The sequence below is a fragment of the Elephantulus edwardii genome, unplaced genomic scaffold (genome assembly GCF_000299155.1).
Source record: "Elephantulus edwardii isolate Elephantulus edwardi_28Jun2011 unplaced genomic scaffold, EleEdw1.0 scaffold00282, whole genome shotgun sequence".
Taxonomy (NCBI): Eukaryota; Metazoa; Chordata; class Mammalia; order Macroscelidea; family Macroscelididae; genus Elephantulus; species Elephantulus edwardii.
In genome coordinates, this window is record NW_006400032.1 from 2,008,879 (window position 1) to 2,026,569 (window position 17,691).

Genomic DNA, 17,691 nt, shown 5'->3' on the forward strand with positions numbered 1-17,691 from the left:
CTATGTTTCTCAGTTTCTTATCTCCATAGCATATCGTCTTTTGCAAATTTGTGTTTTCTGTCCCTCATGTGGCTTTATATCTCAAAAGTGATTAAGTTTTTATGATTTGTTTTAAAGGGTTACACTTAAGACACCACCTTAACATAACAAAGAAAACCAACCCTATTTCCAAACGGGATTACATCTCAGATGTAGAGGTTCGGATTACAACACAAGTTAAGGGGAACTCAGTCCAATCCATAATTGTGGGTAAGAAAAAGAAAGAGGGGGGAATTGGTATTAGAAGCATAGGATTATGGGGGAAATACATTCATCTATCATCTAGGGACTTTGAACCAACATATGGGAAAAAATATGTGATAATTGTCTTTGTTGACTGTTGTGTGTGACTGGTACTTTTCTTTCTGCCAATGGAGTACTCTTATTTATATACTCTTCTACTGTTGATATTTATTCCTTCTGATATTTTTATTGGTTTGCACATAATGATGCATACACATTGTGTTTCATGTACACTGTGTTTTATACAATATTTCATTTACATTATGTTTCATACAATCATTCATATACATTGTATTTTACATACTTGCTATTGATCTCTCTTTATTATTACCTACCTTTTCAAGTCCACATTGAATCTTTCCTATTTGTTCACACCTGCCCATCTGCCCACTAACCTCTGCTAGCCTAGTGTTTCCCACCCTTCTCCTTTTCCTATCGCTTCCCCCTTTCTTCTTCCCCTTTTGGCTATTTATACACATCTTGCTCAGTTATCCTTCAAATATAATAAAGGTTCTTTGTTGCATTTGTTCTTATAAGACTGAGATATTTTACTCAACATAATGTTCTCTGGACTCTCCCATGTTATTTTATAAAAGTGTTCTTCCTTCTTGCTGCATAGTATTCCATTTTATAAATGTACCACAATTTCTCAATCCATTCTTTGTGGATGAGCATTTTGTTGTTTCCATTTTCTTCCTATTGTGAATACTGCTCTGAACATAAGTGTACATATATTTGTTTGTTCTTGTGGACTTGTTTTAATGTTCTTTAGCTTTAATTTGAACTTATACATGAGTAATTGATGATCTCTGTTCCATAGTTAGCTCCTGACCTGGTTTTGGACTACTCCATAGACTTCTGAAAGAACCTTCGGACCTGGAGGAAGGTCAGCCAACTGTGGAAATTTGTCACACATATTTTGGGCATGGTATTAGGAGTGCCCAGTTCTTGGAAAAAAAATAGCATGCTGGGAAAGGTGGAGGATCAGAGAAAGAGAAGAAGACTTTCAACAACATGGATTGAGCTCACAATATCCTTGAGCTTATTGCGTCCTCCATTAACATGAGGATAGGGAAAGTTAGGGCTAGGTTCAAATCTGTTACTAATGGGGTTCCTATGAGGCGTGCTGAACTAGACAGCATCTAACAACAACATATATATTCATAGAGTTTCTATGAGACGTAGTTGACTTGATGGCTCCTAACAACTGTAACAACAATCACAACAACAGACAAACTCATTCATGTCAAGATGGGATTGATTAGAAATTCTAAATTATTTTCATTTTGAAAAGAGAATCCCTAATAAACTTATTGGAATATCAGACGGTATACAATGACATGACAAATTACAAGATGTTTAAAGAAATATTTTGGAGCAATGAGAGTTTATCACGTAAACTATTTCACAGTTTCGTAAGAATCGTAGAGCATTAGAACTTCAAGAAAGCTTTGAGATTGCCAGTGTTTCACAGATAAGAAAATAGATGCCTGGAGATAGAACTAACTCACCTAAGGCCTGACGGATGATTAAGGAGATTTCTATTCAGAATGCTTTGAAGCTCATGTTTTCCTTCTCCTTTCTTCTTATCATCTTTCCTCCAGCTCCCATCCACCATCATCAACAAAATTTCAATCTGTATTCTCAAATGCTAAGAATTGTCTTTATTGTGATGTTTATTAAAAATTCTTCCACTTTCACTAGCAAAATTTGATTATGTATTGAATAAAATATTAATTATAATTATCACCACAACAATCTATGTAAATATCATCATGCTTGGAAATGTGGAAGCTCAGCGAAAGAGAGGAAGACCCTTGATGAGATGGTTTGACACCATGACCATAACACTAGGTTGAAGTGTATCAGATGATGAAGATGGCACGGATGCGCCAGGGTTCAGATCTGTTGTCCTTATGGTTGCTACGAGTTGTATTCAACTAGATGGCACCTAACAACAATAGCATTCATGTAAATAGGGAGCTCTGGTGACCTCGTGGTAAGGAGCTGCACTGCCAACCCAAAGACACCTGATTTAAATCCACTAGGTTCGCGGTGAGAAAAAGATGGACAGTCTCCTATGTAATTTACTGCCCATGGAGACCCTCCACAGGGTCACCTATGAACTCAACTGTAGTTCCAACTCAACTGTAGATAGCAACAACAATAATATATGTCTATACAATTTCATTTCAGTGTTGCTGTTATGTGCCGTGAAATCGCCTATGACTTATAGCGACCCTATGCACGATAGTTCTGACCCCTGCTCCATCCTAAGCCAATCTCACTGTCTCTGACACACCTTATCCCAGTTGTTGTGTCCATACATCTCATCCAGGATCTACCTCTCCTATGCTGTCACTCTACCCTTCCAAGCATGATATCTTTCTGCAAAGACTGGCCCCTGCTGGCTACATGACCAAAATATGTGAGACAGAGTCTCGAAATCCTTGTCACCAAGGAGCAGCTTGGTTTTACCTTCTCCATTACATTACAGACCTGTTAGTTCTCTTGGCAGTCCATGGTATGTTTAATATCAACACCACAACTCAAAGACATCAATTCTTGTTTTGTCATTCTTGATCACTGTCCAGCTCTCTGATGCATAGCAAATAATTGTGAAGACCACGGCCTAGATCAGGCGCACCTTACATTAGATTTATATCTTATATTGTTGTTTTGCAAAAGAATGTTCTAGTTTTGGGGAATTTACATGCTAAAGAACAGAACTACATATTTATCTCACTTATAAAGAAGAAGAGAGAAAGAAATTGTGGCAAAATAGCACTATATCTTGGTAAAAGATAATTTGATTTTACAATACATTGTATATGCAACTTCTCTCTAGGTTTGATTTTTTTCCAAATTAAAAAAATAACCATTTATTTATGTATATTTATTGAATACATGCAGTGCTCCATATACAATAGAAACTATGTTATTGTTATTATATGCCATCAAGTCAATGATGAGCTTGTGAAGAACAGATCTGAACCCTGTCCAATCCTACACCGTCCTTATCATTCCCTACACATTTGAACCTATTGCTGTAGACACTGTATCAATCCATCTCATTGAGGGTCTTCCTCTCCTTCACTAACCCTCCACTTTTCCAAGCATGATGTCTCTTTCCATAGAATAGCTTCTTCTAACAACATATCCAAAGTAACTGAGATGAAGTTTCATCGTTCTTGCCTCCAAGGAACACTCTGGTGACACTTACCCCAAGATGCATCTACTTGTTCTTTTGGCAATCCATGGGATATTCAGCACTTTCCTGCAAAACCACAGCTCAACTGCATTGATTCTTATCCTCTCATCTTTAGTCCATCTCCCAACTCTCAGATGCATACCAGGTGATTGGAAAGACTGGCTTGAATCAGAGGTACTTTAGTCTTTAAAGTGACGTTATTGCTCTTCAAGATTTTGGAAAGATCTTTGGCAGTCTTCTTTCCTAGTGCAATACATCTTCTGATCTCCTTACTACTGGTATCAAGGTGCTGATTGTAGAACCAATCAAGATGAAGCAAGTGAACATTTCAATCTTTTTCTTTCTACCATGATGGTACCTGTTGACGCAGTGGTTAGAATTTTTGTTTTCTTTATGTCCTGTAATCCATATTGAAGTTTCCACTCCTTGATCCTCTTCAGCAAGAGCCTCAGGTCTTCCTCATTTTCAGCAGCAGTATGCACTGGGGTTACCTGACAGGGCTTGGCCTCAGCTGCAGCAGATTTTTCTTCTCCCCCAGAATTTCTCTGCCTCTGGCCCTACAATCTCAATAAGGTACCAATCCAGCTGTTCCTACTGAGGAACACCTCAGACATAATATTTGACTAGTGGAAATCGGAAGCTAACAGATAAACACTTTCATCCTCCAGGGCACAATTCTACATTACTTCTCAGAGTACCCAAGTGAGAGTCCTCTCCAGGGCTTACCGTGTTGAGTAGTTCAGTCATGAACCTTTGAACTGATGTTTCCTTCTTTTCTGCTCCAAATACCTCATTCTTGCTCTTTGGAATAATTTAAAAAATAAAATTATCATTTAAACCAGGCTCTATAGTGGGAGAAGCTGAGATTGTCTGTGATACTGAATTTCCAGAATATGTGATGGTGACTAGGTAGTTACGTTGAATGTTGTGAAAATGTTGTTGTTGAGAATATTTCATTTTGAGTGACAATTTTTATAAATGTTTGAATGCTAGGTAAAATTAGAAAAAAAAAATAAAAGAAAATGTTCTCTATTGTTGGAGCTCGATTCATAGCAAGGAACATCAAAATATCCTTCAAATGTGATTACACGGGAGATTAACTACGGTACCCATCCCCTCAGTCTTCTTTTGATGTTTCCGCGGTGTCCAAGTTTTTGCCCATTATATCCTTCAGAATGGCAACTTGAGGCTTGGATTTGCTTTTCAGTTCTTTCAGCTTGAGAAATGCTGAACAAGTTCTTTTCTTTTTATTTCCTAAGTCCAGCTCTTAGAAATTTTATTATAATACATTGTTTTGTCTTCATTTGCTGCCCTTTGAAATCCTCTTTTACTTTGCATTTCCCACCCCATCCCCCGTTTTGTTTTGACTTCTCAATGTGCTAGTGCAATGTTCAGTCTCTTCTGACATCTTTTTTGTCTTTTCTTTCTCCCCTGTCTTTGCATTAACGTTTTGATTCTTCCTGGGTGATACCTTGATGTCATCCCCACAGCACATCTGGTCTTCTACCATTAGTGTTCAGTACCTCAAGCCTATTTTTGAGGATGGTTTTTAAATTCTGTTGGGATAGACTCTGGCTTGTATTTTTCGTTCTTGTGGACTTTTGATTTTCCTCAGCTTCAGTTTGAATTTGCACATGAGTAATTGATAATCTGTGCTACAGTCAGCACTGGCCTGCTTTTGACTGCTGACATTGAACTTCTCCAGTGATTTTTTTTTTTCACAGATATAGTCAATCTGATTCCTGTGTAATCCATCTGGTCAGGTCTTTGTTGCCCTTTCTGTTTTTAAAAAAGGGTATTTGCGATGAATAAATCATTGATTGTACAAAATTTAATCATTCACTCTCCAGCCTCATTTCTGTCACTGAGTCTGTAATTTCTGACTGTAATTTCTTCTTTGTTTCCAACTTTTGGATTCCACTCACCAGTTATTATTAATGCAACTTGATTGGATGTTCTGTCGATTGCAGACTGCAAAAGTGGAAGAAACCCTCAATTTCCTCCTCTTTGGCCTTGGTTGTTGGTGCATATATTTGAATAACAATAACAAATTCTTTGTTACATGTATGGATATATCCTGTCACTTAAGGCTTTGTACTTATTGATGGAATTTGAAATGGTCATTTGACTATGAATGCAACATCATTTTTCTTCAATTTTTCATTACTGGCGTAATAGATCATATGGTTTTATGATTCCAACTGGCCAATCTCAGCTCACTAATGCCTAGAATATCAATCTTTATGCCATTCCATTTTGTTTTTTTAAGAATTGCAATTTTCCTAGATTCATAGCTTGTATTATTCCATGTTCCAATTATTAATGGAAGTTTGCAGCTGTTTCTCCTCATTTAGAGTGACTTTCAATCTGGGATCTACTTCCAGTACTAGTTGGCTAGATAGACGGTTGTTGGTGAGGTAGGTGGTTTTAAATTGAGGGATGTCTGTAGCCGTTTGTTGGTATTCTTATTGCCTGGCAACTTTATTTTCTCATGTAGCCATGCCAAATGGAACTTCACATTTATGTTTTTGTGCCTGAGGGCAGATAATAGTGCCTCTGAATGATACATAAGTGACACATTGTGTTATAAGGATTACTCTGACTCTAGGATTATAGAATCTTGGAGGGGAACCTCAATACTCTCCTGTCTCTTTGTTCTATATTCAGGCTTTGCTTTCCACTTTCATGAGGTCCTTAACAGATATATTCCAATCCTTCTTTGGATAATCCTCCCTGCATAAAAGCTCTTATTTTTGAGGTAAAATCTTCCTCTCCATAAAAACATTCTTACCAGTTGTTGATAGAGCTTCCCTTAGAGGACTAGTCCTGGTATCTCTTCAGCAGGGGAACTCATCAGATATTTGGAAAGAGCCTCCATGTCTCTTCTGATTGTCTCTTCACCAAGCTGAGTTTTCAGTGACTTCTTCAAAAAGTTTTTCTTTTGGAAATGGAAAGGTTTTCTTTTGGAAATGGACTCCTGGTCCAGGTTCTGAGAATGCAGTAGTAGATGGTCGTCAGTGTCATCCCCTCCAGGGATTGCCTCACTGCATAGAGCTGGCTTGACCAGGTCACACCCTTTGTGGTGTGATACATGGCAAGTGACTATTGCAGATGGGAGTATAAAAGCCCATTTGTTTCATTCCAACCTGTGACAACTTTGACAAGTCCTTTTTGCTTCAGGCCTTCATATAGTCAGCTAAGGTTGTTATTGTATTACAGCCTAACTTCTTTGACTGTCCCAATGTCAAGCTTCAGCTCAATAAGCTTGCGAGGAACCCAACCTGTAATACATTGCTTCATGTCTTTTAGATTTGTTTACGAACTTATGGCAACTTATGATAGTTTGGTAGACATTTTGAGGGGCTGGGTGCCAGGGTTAATCTCCCACATAATCATATTTGAAAGATACTGTAATTTGAGTTTCCTTGCTATGAATCCAGCCTCCACAATAGAGAACATTTTCAGTGAAGATATCTTAACTCAGCTTCTCCTTTAAAACAGAGCCTGGTATAGATGAGAATTTTATTTTAAAAAAAAAGTATTCTTTTTTATACCATCATTCACTTTTATATAATCATTCATATACATTTTGTTTTACACAATAATTTCTGTACAAAGAATTATATATAATTAATTACTGATCTATTACTTTTTTAAAGTTGAGATTTAAATGGACGTTTATAAAGAACTTGGGTTTCCAATCCTTCATTGTTGGACGTTTTCCTCCTTCCCTTCTCCCCATCCCATCGCTTTTTTCTTTGGGGGAAAAAAGTTCTTTCATTGTTATACAGTCCCTCCAACTCTGTCCCAGACCTCTTTATTATACAGCTCTTATTGGACTCATAGGAGAATTTAATTTTTAAGAATTATTCCAAGGATCAAGAATGGGGAACTTAGAGAAGAAAAAAAAACCCCAAACCATCAGTTCAGGAGTTCATGGCTCAACTACTTTCGACTGTGGGCAACTGGAGATAGTTCCCCTTTGGGGTAACAGTGAGAGGTGATGTAGAATTGTGCCCCAAAGGATGAAAGGAGAAACTGTTTATCTGTTAGCTTCCAGTTTCCACTAGTCAAATATTGTGTCTGAGGTGTTCCTCAGTAGGAACAGCTGGGTTGGTACCTATTGAGATCACAGGGCCAGAGGCAGAGAAATTCTGGGGGAGAAGAAAAATCTGCTGCAGCTGAGGCCAAGTCCTGTCAGGTAACCCCCATGCACACGTGTTGCTTCAGCAATGGTGGGCGTGAAAAAGCAAGTTCAGAAAATGTGAGGAAGGGTGCCAGAGGGAGCAGAGGTAGGTAAATACCCACAATAATATGTGTTTCTAAAAATGATCTCTTCAAGAGAATATATGTTTTAGGAAGGACAGAAGCCATTGGACTGCTTCTTTCCTAACAAGTCCATGGAGCCAAGTATTTCTTCTCTGATCCTAAGTGATGGACTTTCTTTTGAGATGTAAGTAGGGAAGCAGTGATGTGCACTCATGAATAAATCACTCGTCTTGGCTACCTGGATTACCAACAGTAACACAGCACAAAGAGAAACTGCAGAAACCACTGCAGAAAATGTGTACACACTGCCTGTTCTTTGCTAGCGATATTGAATATTTCCTACCATGTATTTTTCCAGTGATCTGTCTGAGGTCCTTGCCTGTCTTTGATTTAGCTGCTCTGTGTCCTCTGCATAATCAACATCCAAAAAAATTGACTCCGTTAACCCACACAACAGGTCATTGCTGACTTGGGACAAAGAATGAGAGATTTGGGAGGGAGAAAATTTTATGGCACTGTTCTAGCATCATATCTTTTCTAGGAACTGCTGCCCCTTATGTGTGAATTAGACCCAGTGAGTCAGACCTGAAATGGTTAGTCACAATGATCTCTGTCCTGTCACAGCCACAGCTTTCCATTGGCAGTTTACTAATGAGCTCATCTTTAGGGTGCCAAGTGGCAGAGCTCTGGGCTTTCTTCAAGATATTTAGAGATGCAGTCAGACAGCCAATTAGCATTTATATTTACTTTGGGAGAGCTTTTGAGTCCCAAGACCTGCATGAGATTGTCCTGGTCGTACTTACAGTGTCTAACAAAACATGTCAAAAAATTCATACTTGTCATCTCAAGTATTTGGCAGTAATAGGACAGAGCAGACTGAGACTGAAAGGCTGGGAAGAAAAAGAAAGTTCTGGTAATGAATATACATCACAAGACCAAATATCCAGGGTGTGGAAGAAGGAAGGTCAATTAAGGCAAAGAAGTGGAGACTGAGTTAGGTTTAGAAAAGTCATCAGGAAGAGGGAGATGGGACCCAAGGCAGAGAGCTGAGGAAATTAGATGTCTGATTGTCGCCCAGATGTCTGAAACTGCAGATACCTATTATTTGTCTCACATTAGTTGCCAGGTACAATTCTAAGCTCTTTGTGTGTATCTATTAGTAAAGGAAAACTCCCTGCCATAAAGTCAATCCTGACTCATAGTGACCACCCCCCACCCTGTTAGGTTTCCAAGGCATCATTATGGGAGGATACTGGTGGATTCGAACCACCAAACTCTGATAGCTGCACAATAGACAGTCCAGTATGTTGTCAGTTTTATCTCTATACATTGTTATATACAGAACTGACTCATACCTGATGCTTCAGCGGGTTTTTCTGGAAGCAGTAAATGACACAGGAGGAGATTGCCCATCTTTCTCCCACAGATCGGCTGGCAAATTTGAACTGTCTGTCTTTGGGTTGGCAGTACAACTCTTTACCACTAAGCCACCAGAACGCCCCATCTGTTTCGATGTTGTTGAGTATCATCAAGCCAGAAGCTTACTGCTGACTCTCCAGTGGATTTTCCAAAGGCAGTAAATCACACAGGAGGAGATGGTCCGTCTTTCTCCTGTGGAGGAGTTGGAGGATTTGAACTATTTACCATTTGTCTTTAGATTGTCAGAGCAACACCTTACCACTCAGCCACCAGAGTCAGTGAGTGATTTATCTGTCTGTCTATCTATCTATCTATCTATCTATCTATCTATCTATCTATCTATCTATCTATCTTTCTTTCTATCCATCCATCCATCCATTATCTATCATCTATCTATCTATCCATCTATCTATCTATCTATCTAATCTTAATTTTCAAACCAAGCCAGTGAGATATATACAATCACCAAACTCATTCAATAATGAAGAAACTGAGACACAAAGGCATTCATTAAGTAACGTGTCCAGTGGCACATTGTAAGTGGCTGAAGCTGCACTCAGACCCTCCTAGTCTTATCCCCAAGTCATTACTCCTCCTAATGTAGCTAGTTGCACATAGTTCTGCTTTTGTGGTAGAAAATTCACCTATAGAATATTCCTTGACAAAAAGACTAGTTCAGAGTATATGTGAATGTGGAAACGAACTGTGTCTGATACACATTTGTTAGGCTGCCTCAGCTCCGTCTGAGCTAGCAGCATGGAAGGGATCACAGGCCAGGAAAACATCCAGCCATTGTCTTAAGGGGGCCGGGCACAAGCCCTCTGTTGTCACTGTGCTGTGTGGCCAGCCAGCACTGTTCCTAGGTCTCCCTGCCACGTCAGGACTTGGATGAAACAACAAACTTTGAGGCATAAGAAATGGGCCCGTAAGTGTTGGATGACAGAATCCAAAAGCAAGGGGTGTTAACTCCCTGTGGAGTGAAATTTGAAGAAGAAAGCAGGAGAGATACAGCTAAATAAATTTCTTCATCTCCTGTCCTCTTGGCTCCACTGTAGCATATAAATTATCCTTGTCACTTGTCCAGTGAGACTCTTGTGCTAAAGGACTGGCTTTGTCCTGTGAGACTGTGAGACGGTAGTCACCATTGTGCTCCTTCCCTTCATATGGCTTGACATTTCTCCATGTCTCACTCTCCATTTTTCTATCCTCTGCTACTTTAGTTTTATGTTGTTGTTGTTAGGTGCCATTGAGTCAAGTATGACTCATAACGACCTTATGAACAACAGATCTGAGCCCTGTCCTATTTTGTGCCATCATTGCTATCCTTGACATACCATTATTATAGTCATTGTAACAATCTACTTCATTGAGGGTCTTCCTCTCTTTCACTGACCCTCCAAGCATAATGTTTCTTTCCAAGAAATAAGTATGTGAGATGAGACTTCATTATCGTTGCCTCTAAGACTGTACCTTTCCCAAGACACATCTGCTCTTCTGGAAGTCCATGGGATATTTAGTACTCTTCTCCAAAACCACAATTTGAAAGCATCTTTAAGGATTCTTTTGTTATCTTTTATTCATTGTCTTGCTCCTAGATGCATGGCAAGTGATTGAAAAGACCATGGCCTGAATCAGGTGTACCTTAGTCTTCAAACTGACATCATTGCTCCTTAATAGTTTAGAGAGATCCCTGAATACTGACTTCCCCAGTGCAATGTGTCTTCTGATCTCCAGACTCCTGGTACCACGGGTGTTGATTGTGGATTGAAGTAATAAAGCAACATTGAAATTTCAGTCTTCTTCCATCTATCATGATGTTGTCTATCAGTCCATTGGTGAGGACTTTTGTCTTCTGTTACTTATTTTTTAAATTTTTTCTTTCCTTCACATTGAGATTTAATTCATATTAGAGGCTGTAGTCTTTGATTTTCTACAGCAAGCACTTCAAGTTCTTTCTCTTCACTTTTAGAAAGAAAGGTTGTGTCACCTGCATAAAGCAGGTTGTTGATGAGTCTTTCTCTGATCCTGATGCCACATTCTTCTTCATAAAGTCCAGCTTCTCTAATGATTTCCTCAGCTCAGCATACAGGTTGAAGAGGTGTGGAGAGAGAATACAGTCCTGTCACACACCTTCTTTAGACTATGCAGTTGTTCCCTTGTTCTGTTCAGAAACCAGTTTTTTATCTTATACTCACTCCAAAATCATTAAAACCTAAACTAAGACTTGGGTTTTGGGTAAATAGTGGGAAAAGGTAGAATAATAGACATAGTTCTTAGGACTTCCTTGTTCAGAAACAAGAAAGGGCTTCAGAAAAACAAGTTTAATGTCAGGTGGAAATGGGTATTATGGTTAACGCTTCAGTACTTAAGAAGAAGTTAATTGTACTGTAATGTGAGCATCTCTACAGGGGGAGGAGGGACTTTTAGGAATGAAGAGCGTTGCCAGGGCATTCCTTCCCTGATTAGGCAGATTACCCATCAGATTTGTTTAACTCCCTGCTCTGCTTCCATAATCTCCTCTCTTTTACCAATAGCAAAAATAGCCTCCATTTTCTAAATACTTAAACCCATTCTAGGCATCACGCTAGGTGCTTTATGTTCACTGTTCTCATCGACGCCTGTGAGGTAGAAACCTAAAAAATCCATTCCTGCCAAGCTGGTTCTGATTCGGAGAGACCCTCAATCACGCTTCTAAGGCTGCACGTGGGAAGAGTCTGCCCATCTATTCCCTCCGAGTCGCTGGCGGATTCAAACTGTTGACTTTTAGGTTGTTGTTGTTGTTGTTAGGTGCCCTCGAGCTGACTATGATTCATTGCAGCTCCATGAACAACAGATCTGCACACTGCCATCCTCGTCATCTCGGATATACTTGAGTCCATTGGTACAGTCACTATGTCAACCCATCTCATTACAGGTCTTTCTCTCGTTCCCTGATCCTCTACCTTTCCAAGCATAATGTCCCTTTCCAAGAACCCTCCTAAAAATCATTCCCCAAATAGATGAAGCTGCGCCATCCTTTCCGCCAAGGAGCACCCTGATTGCATTTTCTCTAGGACTCATTTTTGTGTTATGTACTATGCTACCAGGGGTCCTTTGAGTTAGAGAACTGAGATTCAAAGGAGAAAAGTGGCTGTATAACTGCTAGTTCTTGCTGAAGCCAGAATTAAAACCCAAGTTTGCTGAATTCTGAAGCCTATACTTAAAAATTTTTATTAGTAAAATATGTGTGAAAGGTTTATGAAGGCAATAAAACAGAAGTATAGCTAGTGAAAGGTACGCCATGCAGAAGAGTTAAAGTGAAAAAAAAAAGATAAGGGGGAAAGTATCCCTGGAAAGACAGGGTTGGGTAAAGCCTATACTCTTAACTGGCAATTCTTTGGCAAAGTTCTTTTCATCAAAGGAAGCTATTTGGAGCAGAGAAAAACCATATGGAGAGAAGATGTGGTATGAGAGCATCTAATTCCCTTTGTTTCAATTTGCTCCCTAAGTAACTTCTGGTGGAGCTAGCTGCTGATGTTTGCAGGATCTAGGAGGTGCCCATTCTAGGCTGGCAAAATATTGACACTGCTTAAGCCAAGAATTCCTGCCACTGTCAAATAATAAATGGGACCTTCTGGCTCCTCCATTAAAATTTATATATTGGATTGGCATGGCTCGGTCCTCCTTAAGTCGGCCTGCCAGAACCAAGCGTAAACTGTATTCACCTAACAAAGGCCCCCGCTTCCTGCAGCAGCCAACAGTGTTGCTCTTGGACGACTTTCTTAATAGGTGTCCTTTTTGTTGTTAGGTGCTTTTGAGCTGATCCCAAATCATAATGACCCCGTGGGTAGCAAATAAAAATCTTGCCTGATGGTGCACAATCCTCACAATCTCCACTGAGTTTAAGCTCATTGATGCAGTCACAACGTCCATCTCTTTAAGCATTCACCTCTCTTTTGATATACTATCTACCTTCCCAAGATGCCCAAAGTATGTGTTCTTAGAGAAGTAATTTTTTTTAACATCATTCCTTTGTATTTAAAGCTCTTATCTCACAGCATTGGCTGCTCTGTCAGTGTAACCCCACGGATGTGTGCTAATGGTGTTACTTTTGCTGTAGAATGAAGTCATGGTGACCCACAGCAGTGGACAGCACAAGCAGTGCTTCGTATTTGACTTTGAGGAAACTCATACCATTTTTTCACATTTCCCATTTCTCTTGGTTCTTTGGTAAGAAGTTACAGTGCAACCTCAAAAGCATGGGGTTCAAATTCACCATCTGTTCCATGGAAGCGGAATGGGCAGTCTCTTTCTGTATAATTTACTGCCTCTGAAAACCCACTGGAGGGTCAGTGACTTGATAGTACTCAACAAAAACAAACCCCCCATAATATTTTTTTAATATTCTTGTTTGCTTGTTTTGTTGATATTTTGGGGGATTTTCTGTTGTTTAAACTGTGGTTTAAAGGTCTTTGTTGAGAGTCATGTGACCTGCATGAGATCTGATTGTATCACTGAATGAATGTGACCTTGATGCACCAACTAATTCTTTGAATTCTTAGTTCAATCACCTGAAGAATGAATTTGTAAAAGATTATTTATTTATTTTGATATGGGAAAAATCTTGAATGATCCAGGAAGCATTAAAAGAAAATGGAGAAAAGATAGAGTCACTATACTAAAAAGAATTGGCTGATGCTGAAATATCTCTGAAAGTTCCATTTGATCAAGAGCTAATGATACTAAAGAAAGAAATTCAAGCTGCATTGGACAAATTGTCAAAACAAAACAAAAAGCCCCCAGCAATTGATGGGATACCGATTGAAATGTTTAAACTCACAGATGCAGCCCTGAACATGCTCACTAGTCTATGCCAGAAAATTTGGAGAACAGCTGGCTGCCAACTGACTGGAAGAGTTCCATATTTGTTCCCATTCCTAAGAACAGTAATTGAATAAAATGTAAAAATAATTGAAGTGTATTATTAATATCATTTGCAAACAAAATATTGCTGAAAATCATTTAAAAATGGCTATAATCATACATTAAAAACTCCCAAAAGTTCAAGCTTGAGTTTATAGAGGCCATGGTACCATGGATATCATTGCTAATGTCAGATGGTTCCTGGGTGAAAGCAAATAATAGCAGGGGATTGTATATTTGTGTTTTATTGACTATGCAAAAGTATTTTTTGTGTGGATCATAAATTATAGCTGGCATTGAGAAGAATAGGAATCCTAAAACAACTGTATTCATGCAAAATCTATACCTAGAACAAGAGGCTGTTGTGTGAACAGCACATGGGGACACAGCTCTTCAAAATTTAGATAAGTGTGCTTTAGGGTTGTATCCTCTCTTCATACCTATTCAACCTATATGCTGAGCAAACAATTTGAAAAGATGGACTCTCTAAAGAAGAATAGGACATCAGGATCAGAGAAAGACTGGTCAACAACCTGCATAATGCAGGTGATACTAATTTGCTTGCTAAGGAAAACTTGAAGTGCTTGCTGCAATAATAAAATGATTACAGCCTTCAATATGGATTATGTCTCAAATTCAAGAAAACAAAAGTTCTTACCACTAAACTGGTAGGTAACATCATGAGAGCTAGAGAAAAGACTGAAATTGCCAATGCCTCCTTCTTAATTGGACCTACAGTCAACCTTGGTACCAACAGTCAGGCGATCAGGAGATATATTGTACTAGGAAAATCTACCATTGGGTCTATTGGGTCTTTTGGGGAGGATACTGGCCATCTTTCTCCTTCAGGGCAGCTGGTAGACACTACCTACTAGTCTTTCAGTTTATGTGAGCACAGCACATAACACACTATACCACTAGATTTCATTCAATGAACTGTTGTTGTTGTTATGTGCCATCGAGTCATTTGCGACTCATAGTGACCCTATGTACAACAGCCCTAAACCCTGCTCTATCCTGTGCCAATCACACTGCCTCTGACACACCCGTCCCGATTACCCCAGTCACTGAATCAATCCAACTCATAGAGGGTCTTCCCCTCTTGCGCCGTCCTTCCATACTCCCAAGCATGATGTCCCTCTCCAAGGACCGGTCCCTCCTTGCAACATACCCAAAGTATGTCAGACAAAGCCCCAGAATCCTTGCCTCGAAGGAGTAGCTTGGTTTAACCCTCTCCAGGATGAAGAGCATAATAAACATAATTTTTCATGTGTCTTGGAAAATAAACAAAAAATTATGTGACTCATTTTGTTATGATATTTGCTTTAATGAGATGACAACCCCACAATATCTCTGAGATATGCCTGTCACTGCTGCAACAAAACACTAGGGACATAGCTTGGGCTGTATGAGTTCCATAGAGATCCAGGGAACACACCATGAATGCTAACTCTTTGAGCCGTGCAACACTGCAGCCATGTACAGGTTGATCTCTCAGAGGGTCACTTACAAGCATGACTACTCTCTGACGTTATGACAGCAAAATAGAGAGAGGTGCTACATGGAGCGTGGCATAGGAATATGTGATTTAGGATGGAGACAGAATAGCCAGTCATGACAATAAGATAGCCAAGTAAAAGGCAGCTTAAGGAGCACAACCCACAGAAAGCGATCACAGTACAGCTTGTGCCCCTTTTGACCAGAGGGATAGACCTATGAAGAAAGTAGAGCATTGAAGACAGCAGAGTTAAAGGTGAGCTTAAGAGTCAGGGTCACCCAGACAGGATTGAAGTGAGGGGATTTCTCCTTACCAAGATATAGATTTAGTTGCCAGCTAAATTGTTTGTTTTGAAAATTCTTTGGCTTTATTTCCCCCCTTGTGTATTGTATGATACTTAATTTTCAGATTTGTTTTCACTAAGGAGTCCTCATGGTGCGGTGGTTAAGTACTTGGCTCCTTAACAGAAATTCAGTGTTTCAAATCTACCACTAGCTGCTTCATTGAGAAAGATGAAGCCACGTGCTTCTGCAAAGGTCTTGCAGCCTAGGAAATTCTGTGGAGGGTTCTGCTTCATCCTGTGGGGTCAGCTGTGAGAAGAGATTGACTTAATGACAAGTTTGAGTTTTTTTGGTTACTTTTAGTGTGCATAAAGTCTAGGCAAGCAGAAGTGTCTTTATCGCACTGTGGTTGCTACCTTCTGGGGCATCATCTCTTTCCTGGGCACAGTGGCAGTTCTTAAGGAAAAACTGACTTGCCTGCACCAATTGTGGAAGCAGAGGCAGCAGTTCCAGATAATAAGATCACTCTACTCATGTGGTGTGTGCTATCAGCATTCTAGGAAAGTATCTGGCTGATGAACTTGCCCTTGTGGATTTTTTAGAAGACAGACTCAAAGGAGAACCGATCTATCTGCAACATGGGAACTTATTCCTTCAAACGCCAAAAATCATAGCAGATAAAGATGACTCCATGACAGCCAATTAGAAGATTGTGATGGTAACTACAGGAATTTATTGTCAAGATGGGGAGAGTCGACTCAATCTGGTGCAGGGGAATGGCAACGTCTTCTAATTCATTATTCCTCAGATTGTCAAGTACAGTCCTGCCTGCATGGAAATTGTGGTTTCTAACCCAGTGGATGTTTTTCTATATGTTACCTGGAAACTAAGTGGATGGCCCAAGCACTGAGTAATCAGGAGTGGATGTAACCAGCATTCTGCTCTATTTCGTTACCTGGTGGCTGAAAAACTTGGCAGTCATCCTAGCAGCTGCCATGATTGATTGTGGGAGAACATGATGACTCAAGTGTGTCAGTGTGGAGTAGTGTGAACATTGGCAGGAGTTCCTCTCCAGGAACTGAACCTGTAGATGGACAATGATAGTGGAAATTGGAAGGAAGTACCTAAAATGGTGGTTGAAAGTGCCTATGAGGTCATCAAGCTCAGAGGATACACAACGAACTGGGCTATTGGATTAAGTGTGGCTGATCTCATTGAGTCCACATTGAAAACTCTATCCAGGATTCATCCAGTTTCAACAATGATGAGGAGAATATATGGCATTAAGAATGAAGTCGTCTTGAGCCTTCCATGTATTCTGAATGCTCAAGGGTTAAACAGCATCATCAACCAGAAACTGAAGAATGATGAGGTTTTCTTAACTCAAGAAGAGTGCAGACAGTCTGTGTGACATCCAGAAGGGCCTCAAAAACCTGTGACATTGAAGTCCTAAGATGTGGAAATTTAAAAACTATAATGTAATTAATATAAGCCATTAATTATTATCCATGCACATGGATCAGTTTGATTTTTCCCTTTCTAAAATATGTGAAACTGGGCCCATAGGATTAAAGCTCATGCTTGGCTTAATGTTTGCAATATGAGCTCTTAGAAAAAGAAAATTAATATCATAGTGGGGGGGGAGGGAGGTCTAAGCAAGCAGTTGTAATTAGGAGAGTCAGTAATGTAGTGGCTCAGAAACCAAAAAGCTTGTTTATTTACAGTCAGAGATAGATCGAACATGCAATCAAGATGCATTGATAATAATGGGTGATTGGAATGCAAAAGTTGGGAATAGTGAAGAAGAATCAGTAGTCGGAGAACATGGG

The 17,691-nt window shown here is 39.6% G+C and overlaps 1 protein-coding gene and 1 pseudogene across 1 annotated transcript in view; both read left to right on the forward strand.

Annotated features, from left to right (window-relative positions):
* Nucleotides 1–17,691, forward strand: part of CPQ (carboxypeptidase Q) — a 500,522-nt gene that overhangs the window by 157,819 nt on the left and 325,012 nt on the right. The window lies entirely within an intron of this gene.
* On the forward strand, nt 7,704–17,301 carry LOC102846219 (annotated as a pseudogene).